The sequence below is a fragment of the Amblyomma mixtum genome, chromosome 3, assembly GCF_055824585.1.
Source record: "Amblyomma mixtum isolate Tamu chromosome 3, ASM5582458v1, whole genome shotgun sequence".
Taxonomy (NCBI): domain Eukaryota; kingdom Metazoa; phylum Arthropoda; class Arachnida; order Ixodida; family Ixodidae; genus Amblyomma; species Amblyomma mixtum.
In genome coordinates, this window is record NC_143014.1 from 342710604 (window position 1) to 342724606 (window position 14003).

Sequence of the window (14003 nt, forward strand, 5' to 3'; positions counted from 1 at the left end):
AACAAAACACTTTTATGAGAACTTTTTTCTCGACAGGTTCGGATCAAAGCTCTCAAATGTACTTTGATGTTGTGTTGCCGCAACCAGGATGGTCTAAAAAAATGGGGATGAAATATATTGACGCTGTTGTATTAAAACGCGGCTACTATATCTCCACAAAATGCCCTTACATCCTTGAATAAAAGCAGAAATGCTGTTTATGCCAGATCACACAGATTTTATTCGCTTAGGTTACCATTCGAAACTAACATTTTTTAACAAATAACCAAAAATTAATCAAAGAAGGCGCCCAGAGTACCGCCTTCACCCAAGGCGCCAGTCCAGGGCCCGTCGGGAACGCTGAGAACGGCCAGCCCATCCACCTCCTGCGCAGTACACATAGAAGAAAGGAGAATACTTTTTGCTGTATTAACGACTCGCCCTACACAGATCGCAGTAGGCGGACACTGGCCGCTCAGGTTACAAAGGCTGCCGGAGTACCGTCAAGAATGGCGCCTGCATGGTTAAACGTACAGTCAATGCCGTGTGGTTACTCAAACAGCTTTATGAATATCACCTGCGGAAATAACACCCTGCGGCCCTTGGAACACCCGCAGTAGTCGATAAGGCTTGCTCCTGAACATTGCAGCCGGCGGGTTGCATTTTTCATCCGCGGCAGCCACGGTGGTTGCGCTCCGTAGAAGTGCGAGTGCTCATCTAGGTAAATTTTGGTCTGCGGTTATAATTCGTAAGTGTGCCAGGAAGGAAAACGAACCCTTTGCGGAATATTTACTCAGGAAATTTAGGGTTTGAGGGTGTTCCTCCCAAAGCGATCCGAGCTATGAGGGACGCCGTAGTGAAGGGCTCCGGAAGTTACGACTGTCTGTAGTTCTTTAACGTGCACCGACATAACACGCAGAAGAAAGAGTCAAAGCAGGGTTTAACATCAGAATTAAGGCAAGGGCTGTGAAGGCCACGATGGTGCAAATGTTCCTGGGCTGATAGAATTTGTAGATTTGAGAAATTGTAGATTTAAGGCTCCCTTTCGGCGGGAGCAGGCCACGTCTGTGCCGTGACGAGTAACGCATGTCATATGTTCAAGTTTGAGATCAAAACACTATAGAAGCGAATTTTTAACGTGAATTAGAGGGCGCGGCGCATGCCTCGATCGACGGATGTTCAGAACGTAATTGGTTTTGGGTAAAAAAAAAATATTCGTGTATTTTAGTACGGATTCGAATCAACGACTTCCGTCTCCACTAAAGCACGCTACCGACTTGGCCAAAAAGAAATATTTCCACAGCTTGGGTACAAGCGCGATTTATATATATATCGTGTGGCCTTTAATGTAAAGTGACATCTTACGACTATGGCGATCAGTACGTGTGTATGTGTGCAAGCTTTAATTACGGAAGTAGTAATTAATCTAGCAGCAAAGTGCTTGTTAACTTTTCAAAGCCTCTTCGCTTCACGTGCCATAGTTGTGCCTGCATGCACCAGCCACCGGAAAACCCTCGCTAAATGATTTGCGCCGCCTCCCCAAATGATGGTGCACGTGCGGCGAAAAACCTGCGTCCATGTAGAACCCTGTCTTGTGGCCTCGTAACTGCCAGTGTAGTGCAGTCAGTACTAATCGATGTGTGTGTCTACAGAAGGAACATCGTGCGCATAAATTGCAGAGTGGAATAGTTCTAGGAAAAACAATGGTTAGTTTAGGTGGGCTTAATGTCCCAAAGCGGCTGGCTCAGGCTATGAGGGACGCCGTAGTGAAGGGTTCCGGAAATTTTCACCCCCTAAGGTTCTTTAACGCGCACTGACATCGCACAGGACCGGAGCCTCTAGAATTTCGCCTCCAACGAACATCGACCACCGCTTCCGCGATCGAACCCGCGTCTTTCGGGTGAGCAAAACAGCGCCATATTCCCTGAGCCACAACTGAGGCGCTAAGAAAAGAACGTGAAGTTTTTATAATTGGGACAAATGCGTGAACCCGACCAAAAATAGTGACCGCGTGTGAAGAGATACCGCTGTAGGGAGCCATCAACCTTATCGCTTCGTGCCTTTATATAGGCGGAGCTTAACGCAAGCACTCTTTTTTTTTTTACACGTACCCTGTGCTGCATGTTCAATCTCTAACTACGGTACCCCTCGGTGCCCCTCATTCTTCAGGGATGACTATGAAAAAAGATATTGCACTATATATTAGTCTTCCACAGGCTTATTTTTATGCGCTGCGATTTGTCCTGGACAGAGCACTTGTTCTGGGCGATTTTTCTGTTTCTGTTCCCGAAAAACTCAGGCCGGAGCCATAACAAGGAAAGCGAATTTGTGAGAGCGCATTTCGCGGCAAACTAGTGCCTAGACTACAGTAACGGGTGGCACCGAAGTCTAACTGGTTACTCTGCCTTCTAGAGGGCGCCCTAGACCACACGAATAAAATGCTGCATTGCCAACAGCTCAGGAACTCTGTGTGGAAGTGAAAAAGTGAGCATACTCATTTAAATCATACGGACATCACTAACACGAACCTGATGCTGTGTAATAAACATTCAGCAGCAGCCTCAGCGTTTTAGGGTGTCCGTCGGAAAGTTCGCATTCTCTTCAAGCAGTCCATCTTAATGAAATTGAAAATACTCGCCTATCTAAGCAAGATGCCAGCGTATACTAACATATACGCGATCTGCAAGCAATACAGATGCTCTGCCGTATGACTAACGTCAGCGGAGTAGAGTCGACAACGTAATGCTCCCCTTGGCTGCACGCGTCGCAGGAAAGAGCGGGTTGAGATGCGCGTGGTATTCGAGCGCCTCTAATATGGTGCACGTGTTTCAGACCTCTCTACGCATCATCCTGAAAGCAAAAGAAGCGCATCATACTTTCTCTACCCCCGCGCACGCAACTGCGAAAAAAGAAAAAGTTAACGCACGAAAGGAAAACAAAACAGGCCGGCATGGAGCACCACAACGATAACTAGAGAGATATCGATAACTAGACAGCCCATCTCCTTCGCAATGACGGCCATATTCAAGCAGCCTGAGTGACGTCATAAACCGACAGCGCAGTCGTCTGCTGCAGAACTGCGCGTGCACGGTCGGTGCGGTGACCGTTCGCGACACATTTTGGTGAAGCCACCGAAATCAGGCAAAAACTGGACAGAAATGGAAGGGCATGGCCCTTTGTTGCCTTTGTCCCGCTGCTGTGACTACCCCTCACCCCTCCGCACCCTTATAGCTCGAACAACGAACCCACTCCCCTTTGCTTCGCTAACTACGCGCCGTGAGCAGTTCAGTTGTTCAGTCCTCCGTCGCGAGCAAGCATGCGACCCTCATGGAATGCGAGCAAGCTAGTGTTGCCCGACTACTACACGTTCAGGGGAACTTTTAATAGTTTAGCTATTAATTACTCGCTGCTCTAAATGAGGTAATATTTTGCCCAGTTGCTCTCAGTTACATAGCGAACAAAATTCCATAAACAACTTGAGTCCGAAAAATAGTGTTACCCCCCTTTAGTTTCTGCCAACATTGTTTTTAAGAAACTGCATATTTAGCCGCAGGCCTGCTGTTGGCTGAATCATTTTCTTCCTAGCCATCTTCATTTTTGCTGAGTCATCCTACATACGGCGCCTCCCTCCTCTCCCCTGCAATTGGCAGTGGGGAAGGGTAGAGGGGCAGGTGAAGAGGGAGACGGTTGACAGGTGGAACGTGGAGAGAGAAAAATCCCCCTAAGCACACACTAGTAGGTGGATGCCTCCTACAGTGGCCGCCGCACAGGACACAGCCGGACAATATTAACCTCCATGACTCTACTTAGCAATGGCATTAAAAAACTAAAGGAGCTATGTATTCGTGAAAAACTGACTTTATTTAGCTAAAGGGCTCTAAATTTAAGCCGTTTGCACTGGAGCCCAATGCTTGAACTTTGTATGGTTTTGTGACAAACGTTAGGTGAGGCATGGAGACGACGCTGCTTTAAGACGTATTGGAGATTAGTGCACTGCACGGGCTCGGGCCAGCCCGAAAGCCCGGGCCCGGCCCGGCCCGCGGGCCCGGCCGGGCCGGGACGCGATTTGTTTTGCCGGGCCTGGGCCGGGCCCGGGCCTGAAGTCGCGGGCCCGGGCCGGGCTCGGACTTAAAGCTGTGGGCCCCAGCCGCGCTTGGGTCCGTAGAGAAATGGCTGGCGTCCGACTTTTCATTCACCATTGCAGAGTGAAGTGCACAAATGCGGCATTGAAGCAGCGACACGGATGAGCTTTGAGTTATAGCATGCGCTGAGAAAAAACTAAGCTTTATTCATTGACTTATTTATTTCCTTATTTCCACGCCGCTTTGGCTTAGTGGTCAAGGCGCTTGATTACTGAGCCGGGGAACCAGGGTTTGCTCCTAGCCTCGGCGGCCGCATTTCTATTGAGGTGGCACGCATGAAAGCCGTGTACTTTGTAGTATCATTGCTAGTTGAAGAAACCCAGGTGGTCGAAATGATCCGGAGCCCTCTGATTCGGTGTCTCTCACAGCCTGACTTCCCTTGGGCCCTTAAGCTCCAAAAACATAGGTTTTATTTTATAGCTATATTTTTCTCATGTGAGAAAATTCACAAAGTGCGTTTTCTTCTTGATCTGCTGACCGGAACGTCTCGTAAATGAAATAGCCACAAAAGCTCGCGAGAGCTTGTAAATCTCATTGATTCCAAATGACAGAAAGCTTGACTGAGCCGTCTGCAAACCGGGTCGATCAGCGTCATTTACAGTGCAATGTGGAAGTAATTTTAGACGCGCGCCGGCCACGTTGAACGATGCAAGCGAATACGCTGACTCTTCTCGGTGACCGAGGACCAGCGGTCAGACACTGCTTTCGCGTGTTCTAAACCGCAAAGGCGAGACGCTACTGTGGTGTTGTCTGGAGTGGAGTAACGCCGCACACGTGGCTAATTTTCCGCAAGTGCATGGAAAGCTAAGCATGGCAATGCATGGATAGTTACGGAGCACGCCCTCGCTTCCTACGCTCCGGGGTGTAGTCCCCAGTTTCAGTTAATAGTGAGCTTCTAAAACAAGGTATAATGTCAATATTCGTTATTTAAGATATATTTCGAACACAGCTGCCAACTTACAACGCCGAAAGTTAAGAAAAAACCAGTTTTCTTCATTACGTCAAATTTACTACCTACAAGCAGCTGCAATGGATGGCGCCAGCTGCTCTAGTGGAAATTGAACTTACCGCGGGAAGATCGTGGGGGAGAACAACGCTTAAGGCGGCCGCACTATTTGGCGGAATGACACAACTTGAAGAACGGCAGCCCTGGCCTAGGTGTGAATGCGGAACAACTTCGCCAGAGGATCCATCTCGCGGTACCCGATCCTCGTCTTCAGCGTCACTCACCGACAAAACCATCCAGCTTGGTCATATTGAAGCCGGCGAGCTGAAATAGCGGTGAATGGGTACTTTCTGGTGACTATTACTTTCTCATACCTTGGATTCGCGTAGTACCTGCTTCTGGAATGTGGTATTTTAGCTGCATGAATCTTGTGGCACGTGTTCTGTGTTAGTGAGGTTACCTGCAGCACCTGTGTAATTTGTCGTGCTCACAAACTGCTACAATGAGTGCAGTCAACCTAAAGGAGTCCCTTGCTTCAGGAGAGCTCAAACTTGTTTCCAAAGAAGCCAAGAAGAGCGATGTATGGAAACGATTTCTCAAGTTGTTGACGCCAGCAGTCTGTCACCAGTGGGGCATGTCCAATGCAAAGAATGGAAAAATTTTTTCGCATACGATGGTGGGAAGACTGGGACGTCGCACTTGATCCGCCATAAATGCAAGCCTAAGGGCTGTTCGGCCATCACCAGTTTTTTTAGCGAAAAGAAGCCAGATATACCGGCGAGTATCAAAGAAAGTCTAACGAAAGCGTGTGTTGGGTGGTGCGCAAAGGATCTGAGGCCCTTCGATATTGTATGCGATGATGGTTTCTTGAAAGTCGCCGATGAGCTAATCAGCATTGGTACGCGGTATGGAAGTATATCCGCCAAGCACGTGCTCCCGCACCCTACGACTGTGTCACGCAAAGTTTCTGAAGTGGCTGCTACAGTTCGAGAGGAGATAATCCCTGAGGTTCAATCAGCAATGAAAGAAGGTCGGTGTTCTATGACCGTTGATATGTGGACCGACGACTACAGGAAGGTGGCCTACATTACTGCGACTGTTCACTACATCAGCGATAAATGGGAATTGAAGAACTTAGTACTGTTCACCAGCGATTTCCCCCCAGAGAAGAAAACTGGCGATAACATCCGCAAAAAAATTGTGCGCAGGTGTGCGAGGTTGGGAATCGACGAAGGCATGCTAAGTAATGTGGTATTCGTTACTGATCAAGGGACGAACATCATTAATCAACTGCAACCCTACGTGAGGTTGAACTGCAGTGCCCATGTGCTAAATACTATTCTCCGGAACACTTTTGATGAAGATTTTCTCACCAAAGAGCTTCCCGACTTGCGTGAACATCTGCTGAAAGTAAAGGCTGTTGTGAAATTCCTTAAACAAAGCGGGCTTGCTAGCCGGCTGCCCCACGGAGTGTGCCAGGAAATAAGCACTAGATGGAACTCGAAACTAGCGATGATAAAGTCGGTTTCGATACAGTACGAAGCCATTGAGCAACTTTTGGAAGAGAGAGGCGACCAACTGATGGAGGACATGAGCAATGCAGCGCTGAAAGAAATCATCGAGTTCTTGGAACCGTTCAAGGAGGCCAGCGACAAACTGGAGCGGGAAAAAGTAGTGACTTTGCCTCTGGTACTCATGTACTTCACGAAAGTAAAAAGACATCTCTCGGCAACTTCGGCAGACAGCTCCGCAATCTCCAAGCTGAAATCTAGAGCATTGGAATTTCTTGACGCTAAGATGCAAGTGGATGAACTTCATTAATGTGCGACGTTCCTGTGGCCGCCCTTTCGCCAGCTGCGCATGATCAGTGAAACCGAGCGACGGAGCACTTATGACACAGTCCGTAAAATGTTGCTTGAGCTGCGTCCATCTTTTCCTGCGGAGGAAAAAAGCGACAGTGAACTTGGCAGTGAGAATCCATCCAAACGCAGCAGGCTTTGCGATGAATTCATGGACTGGCGTGATGCCACTGAACCAGAAGTAGCTGGTGATGAAGTACAAAAATATCTTCACACCGCTGATTCATGTGAAAGCACCGAAGACTTGCTGCAGTGGTGGAAAAGTCAGCAGAGCCAACTTCCTCGCCTTTCCCTTTTTGCACGAAAAGTGCTGTCCGTTCCAGCAACGAGCGCAAGTAGCGAAAGAAACTTCAGTGCCGCCGGCTTCATAATTCAGGAGCGAAGAACGTGCTTGAAGCCGGCAGCGGTTGACAACTTGCTCTTTCTGCACAAGAATATGTAGTCAGTCTGCTTTGTTAATCTAGTTTTGTTTACGCGAAATGTGAAGCTTTCATTACTTTTATTTCTGTTTCATTTGTGTATGCAGGATCAACATAAAGTTTATAGCTTTCATTTATATTTAATTGTAAAAGCTATCCAATTGTTCAAAGCGAGGATTTGATGGCCATATGATTGTTAGTCACATATGTTATAGCATTTTAAAATTCACATTTATTTTTTTTATAGTTGTTGTGGGATATAACTTACTTAAAACACTTCTGTTTCGGAAACCTGATGGCATAAAGGATAAGGATGTCATAATTGTATCCTTGATTGTGTCAAGTGGTTTGGTATAAGTATGCACATATGCGCTTTTATTAAAAATTATTGAAACGAGTCGATGAGTTAAGCTATGTTTTATTCTATTCCAAACGCGAGAGCCCTCCAGCTGTGCTTGTTTGAAAAGGAGGTCAGCGCTCATGTGGATTCTAAAGCTGTCTGCGTAACACATGACCTTTGTTCTTGCTAATGCAAAGACGTATATAGTAACCACATCTATCCCTCCTCGCTTCTTCAGCCTGGTTGTCATGACAAGTGTTTTGCCCTGTAAGTTATCACGTGGTTCGCGCGTTATTTTCTGCTCCATCAGTAAGAGTAAAATTCAACCGGCCTTAATTGGCCATTGATCGTTCGTCATCCCAAAACATACCTATACAGTACTAGAAGTGCATTCGGGAAGAGCATATTTGTTTAGGACGCTTATAGTCTTAAACCACACACCGTGAAATACTCAAGCCTTTTAGCTTTTCGTTTCTACTAAAAGGCGATCAGTTCCACCTTAGTTCCACCTGTGAGATCGCGCTCACAATAAAAATGTTATCCCACTGCTTGCGAGGACGCTCTAATATTTATACTTCGCGGGCGGCAAAATATCACTGATTAAAATCATGAGGGACTGCAAAGTAGTCTATTACACTCGTATGCTGCCCTTTTTATTTACCTCTGGGGACTTACCCACCTACACGAGATCACTGTCCAAAATACGGGCCTGGCGACAACGACTTTTAATCACTTCCTTCTGGGTTAAATAGCACCAACTTTCTGCAAGCTAAACTGCGGTTTCAGAACCTTTGTCGGCAAGTTCCTTATCGGTGTAGTAGCAGTCTACTTGCTCAGAGTGAGCAGTAATACTGCACGGGCTCGGGCCAGCCCGAAAGCCCGAGCCCGGCCCGGCCCGCGGGCCGGGCCGGGACATGATTTATTTTGCCGGGCCTGGGCCGGGGCCGGGCCTGAAGTTGCGGGCCCGGGCCGGGCTCGGGCCTCAAATTCAGGCCCGTGCAGTGCTCTATTGGAGATCACCAATAACATGAATTCTCAGCAAAACCCATTTTTTATTTCTTCGAACAGCTTTTGAGAGAAGGCTTCGATGCTCAAGGCAAAACCACAAACAAAATGCAGGAGGGTGAGCGACGGCCAAAGAAAAATCTTATGTGAAGAAAGCCTAAGGAAGATTCGCTGAAAAGGGTGGACTACTAAGCAGATGTGCGGTGTATCACATAGGAGGAAAAACACTTACCAGTAATTCTGCAGGAAACCAGGATGGGATGCGCAAGAAGGTTAAACGCAGAGTCTGAATGGGGGGGGGGGGCACCAAGTGTGTAAATCCTACCCGAAAGGTGTTGGATTTGAAGAGCCATAGAATTGGGAAGGAATTGAACCATGCATGAAGAGATGCCTTCCTCAAAAAATTGAAGTCGTCCCCTGTTGTCTGGCAAATGATCAGCGTTACATGAAACACACGAGCGATCTGCACCTTAAGGCTAAGAGAAATGTGCTCAAAAGATAGAGAAGTTGCTAAGTACGATAAACCATCCGGCTTCATCTGGGATGCCCTCACGATGCACGCACTCACTCGATGTGCCTTCATGGGAACGGAATCGCGGAAGAGCTACACTGTATGCTCCCTATAAAATACGCAGGCTGCAAGCGACCGCATTTCGTCGGGTTGCTCCCTGTCACTATTCCTGCGAGTGTGTATCAAAACAATGGGAAGCAGTATCCATTTAGGTGAGCGTACGAGATGCTAAGCTCACCGAGGCTCAGGTGAGCAGCAGCAGCAGCAGGGTAGCCGCGAGCCGCGGACGCGGTTCCGCGTGCTGCATCCGAGCGTCCTCAGTGCCCGTGCACCTCCAGGCGTGAGGTGCACGTTGTCGTCGGCTGAGCCGACGCTGCTTTCTGCGGAACCACCACGCCGCAGGTGGAGATCCGTGCGGCGGCGCAGTTCAGACGCCTGACTCCCCGTACACCGGTGAGCAGAGCCTGGGCCGCTGGCTGCATGAGACACGTTACGCGACCACGTGTATAGTTACACTGGGAAGACGGAAACAATGCCCGTGTAGCTAACACCCGCTTCGTAAAAGCGCAACTTCAGTTTCGCGGCAAAAAATAGGGTGCAGGCAGTAGTGATAGTAGTGATACTATCGATAGTTGATTTACTATCGAACCATCGATGGTAAAAAAGACTATCGATAGTACTATCGATAGTTACTACTTTCGATAGTAGTATCGATAGTACTATCGATAGTTAGTACTTTTGATAGTAGTATCGATAGTAATATCGATAGTACTTTCGATAGTTCTGTTGATAGTACAATCGATAGCCGTATCGGTACCCCTTGTTATATATAGTTCTATCGATTCTATAAAATGAATCACGCGTACCCACTGCATCCTAAACTTGGTTTCCCGAGTGTGTGGTATGGAGGGGATGATATGAGTATCTGACAGGACTCGCCGATTTTCGCGGTCTACTCGTCATCGAACTCTGGAGACGTTCCGTACACAAAGTTTCTGGATAAAATGTTAGCGTGCGAATGTCCTAGTTGCAAAGCATGCGTTCGAAAAGCATTCTGCAGGGGCTACGTCAACAAGACGACATCTGCTGTGCACGATGGTGTCGTGCAAGCCAGCACAACTTGTGCTGTTTGTTCTTTCATCGGATGCAGTTCCAGGCATTTTTCCGAACTGTCCGTGAGCATGTTAAAAAACCAAAGCTGGTCGAAATTTACCCGGAGACCGCCACTACAGCATCCCACATAGCATGAGTCGCTTAGGACCGTTAATACTCATGAGACCGTGAAACCAATCAGCTATCGCAAATGTTTTGGTTATATCGCTGGCCAACAAATGCATAATATCAATATTGTTACTATTGATAGTGTTACTAGAGATAGTGTTACTAGCGATAGTACCGCTATCGAAAGCAAGACTATCGATAGCGGTACTATCGCGAGTAATACTATCGATAGCAACATTATCGATAGTAATACTATCGATAGTGATACTATCGATAGTTATACCATCGGTAGTAGAATCGATAGTATTACTATCGATAGTAGACTAACGATAATACTATCGATAGTCTATCGATAGTAGCACTATAGATAGTTAAAAAAAACTATCGATACTATCGATAGTCAAAATTCCGATAGTTTTGCATCACTAGCAGGCAGTTGTCATTTTCTCAATTGTCAGAAATGTGCTGTTCGAGGACATGCATTAATAGAGGAAGAAAAGTACACATTAAACAATAATCAGCTAATGTTGCACATTACTCTTCCCTGTCCTACCCGGTAGAAGAGCTTACAAAACCTTTCAAGAGAAAGTAAAAAGAATTGCGGGAATGCTCTCTCCGTCTTTACATGGAAGCGATTGTGATTCAGCTCGGGACTGAAGTGATCACTTTTATGTGATGTCATCACTCTAAATTTGCGTCATGTAACGTGACTTTGGCGTCACATCATAAGTCTAAATTTTGCAAGTCGTATCACGCGACTTACGTGTGACGTCATTAACTTGACACATAATTCATTTTTGCAAGTAATCTAATCATGATGCTTTCGTATAACGTAATCACCTTGACTCTGTGACTATCATTTTTGAAAGTAATCTTTTCATGTCACCCTCCCATTACTTCATTTAATTTGTGACGCTAATTAGTGATGACGTCGTTGTTTTTCGTTTAGTTATTTTCAACACAGCTAAACGTCTTATTTTTAATAATTACATTGTATCTAAACTGTTTTTACTGATTAACAGTGTAACGAGGTCATTATTCATCACGGCATATAACACCAGTAACTTATTACTTCTTTTCGTTAAACTTTCACACATTTTGCGCAAACGTTTTGCGGACAAGTTCTGCGGGCAAGATCAGGGAATGCAACTGAGCTATACAATGTTTTCGCGTTAATATATGTAAAGAAGCACGGTCCATGGTCTTGATGTATTGCATCGCAACGCAGGAGAAGCAGCCATAGGAGTTGTGGATCGCCACTGACACGCGCGCGTGATCTGTCTCGAGCTCAAGAAAGCTTTCGAATGTGCACAGCTGGCACTCCTGTGCGAATCCCTCGTTTTTAGACGCTTTGCGTAATAAGTACTGAGCACGTTCGGGTTCATTGAATTTCATCTGGAACCATGGCAAAATTTTTGATACGTGAGCCACTGGCTGAACCAGCGGGCGTCCGTGATTTTGTTTCTTCACGCAGAAACCACCTTTGCGGAATGAATCCAGGCTAAGGTTGCAGGAGATTGATGATAGACTGCTTGCTAAGGCTTAGAATGGCGAAATTCCGGACATGCTTTACGCATGTTGAAGGGCCAAGCGGCAGCTCCATGGCGAAGTCTTGACGGCGGAAAGGCATCTCCAAAGAGCATGGCTTCTTAATTGGTTGTGAATAGTGCATATGCGAGACGTCCATTTGCATGTGTTTGCACATGTCACATACTACTCAAGCAAACCACATTACTACTAATAAGCCAGGCTGGAGAAAAGTTGCCACAAGTCAAGCTTCAGTTCAAAGCATTAGCAACGGCCGCATTGGGTTCTGGTGTGTAGCAAGCAATATTCACCCATAGACGGCCAGTGCAGTGAAAAATCTGAGTAGAGATCAGGGTAGATGGAGCTGCCGGGTGAGAAGGACGCTGCGTTTTGTCGGGTTTGTTTCGCCCAACAGCTTCAAGTCGGGAGGTGCGCACTAAGGGAACGAAGGTTAGACCATGCTACAAAAATCAGAGCAAATCTCGATATTTGTCGACGTTCGTGACTGTCGGCGAAACTCACCAGAGAAGCTTTCGACGTCAGGTCGCCGTGGTGGTAGCTGGAAAGACACCTTGCAGCATTGCCAAGTAGGGTGCACTTCCCGTGCATGCGGCCTCGGTGGCCGGCAACCTGAAGGGCTGAGCAGGCGGCCGTCTTGTTCTCCGAGTTTGCTGTCCTAGCGCCTGACCACGATGACGGAGCGATGGGCGAGCTCGACGACCGGCGCCCTTCCGGGTGAACGATTCGCCCAGGCTGCAGCATGGCCTCTCTTGCCGTGTGAGCACCCCACGTCCTGTAAAAACGCGCGAAGCCACGCTGGCAGTGCCTATGTCGTAGCGGGCGGAGGGCCACTCAGGATGGCTATGCGAGAAACGCAGGGCATGGCCGCTCATCGCAAAAGAAGGGATCTGCGCCGTGCGCGTGCCGGAACGAAAGCCACGGGGCTATTCTTCGTTTTTCTTCTCTTCTTTCCTCGTGCAGAAGGAACAAAGCTGGATGGACTTGCGAAGGCCCAGTATTTTTTAGCGGCTGTATAAACGCAGCGCCCCAGGCAGAAAATACTGCGGGGACAAGGTATCAGCCAGCAGAGACTACAAGTAACAAAACTTTGATTTTTAAATGTGTCCGCGTTCATTTTAATTTCTTAGCACGAATCGTGAACATTTCAAGCTTGTGCTGCAAATGGTTGGCTAAATGCCTCGAACCTACCACAAGCGACAAGAAAGGCTAGCTTAATGCGCGCATGTTTCCCCTGGGTGCCTATTGCCGCTTTCTTTATCATTGTGTTCAAGATGCGAATCTCCCTAACATTGTATCGATAGATTCCTTGATTCACAAAAAAGAAACAGGTACAGGCCGTGGAATTTGTCCCAGTTGTTTGGGCGCCAAAATTTTAATATTCTTCGCCGCATACTATGCAAGCCGTAATAAATGGTGTGCCAAACTGCGATCTCATCGCATCGCCAGTTCTCGTTCTACCTTTTAGCCGATATAACAGCATGACCACAGAGCACACAACGTGCGGTTACGCTGTACCTGCAGGTCAATGAGAGTTAAAAGGAAGTACGGCTTTAAATTCACTTGCAAAAAATCTTGCATTACACATACGACTTCGGGAAACGTCTTTGTGCGGGCCGTGTACTTATGATTTGTGCGCGTGCTGTCCGCGTGGTAATTTAACTTGTTCGCGTCAAAGTATCAAGTGGCTCGTCGTTAATACGTGCCCACAAGTCTGAGCACGTGTAATTTTGCGCCAGTGTGAACTTTACCAATACTCTCTCCTCAACAAGCCACGCCTCCCTCGGTGGACTCGTAAGACACCCACTCTTTAAAGCGTCATTGAATGATGTGGGAACTTCCAGATCCTTCTCTTAAATCATAATTACCTGCAAGACGTAAATAAACCGATTACTCCAGACCATCCACCTCCTTCACACACCGGCAGCCCTGGTAGGACGTTCAACGACCTTCCTGCCCGAACCCTACTTCTAATAAAGTACATGTGCGCTGAGTACTTTTATTTGCAATATGAACTTTCAGCAGTTACAAAAACA

General features: G+C 47.2%; 1 pseudogene; it reads right to left on the reverse strand.

Annotated features, from left to right (window-relative positions):
• Nucleotides 1–272: 272 nt before the first annotated feature.
• LOC149356168 (uncharacterized) lies at nucleotides 273–12842 on the reverse strand (annotated as a pseudogene).
• Nucleotides 12843–14003: the final 1161 nt, after the last annotated feature.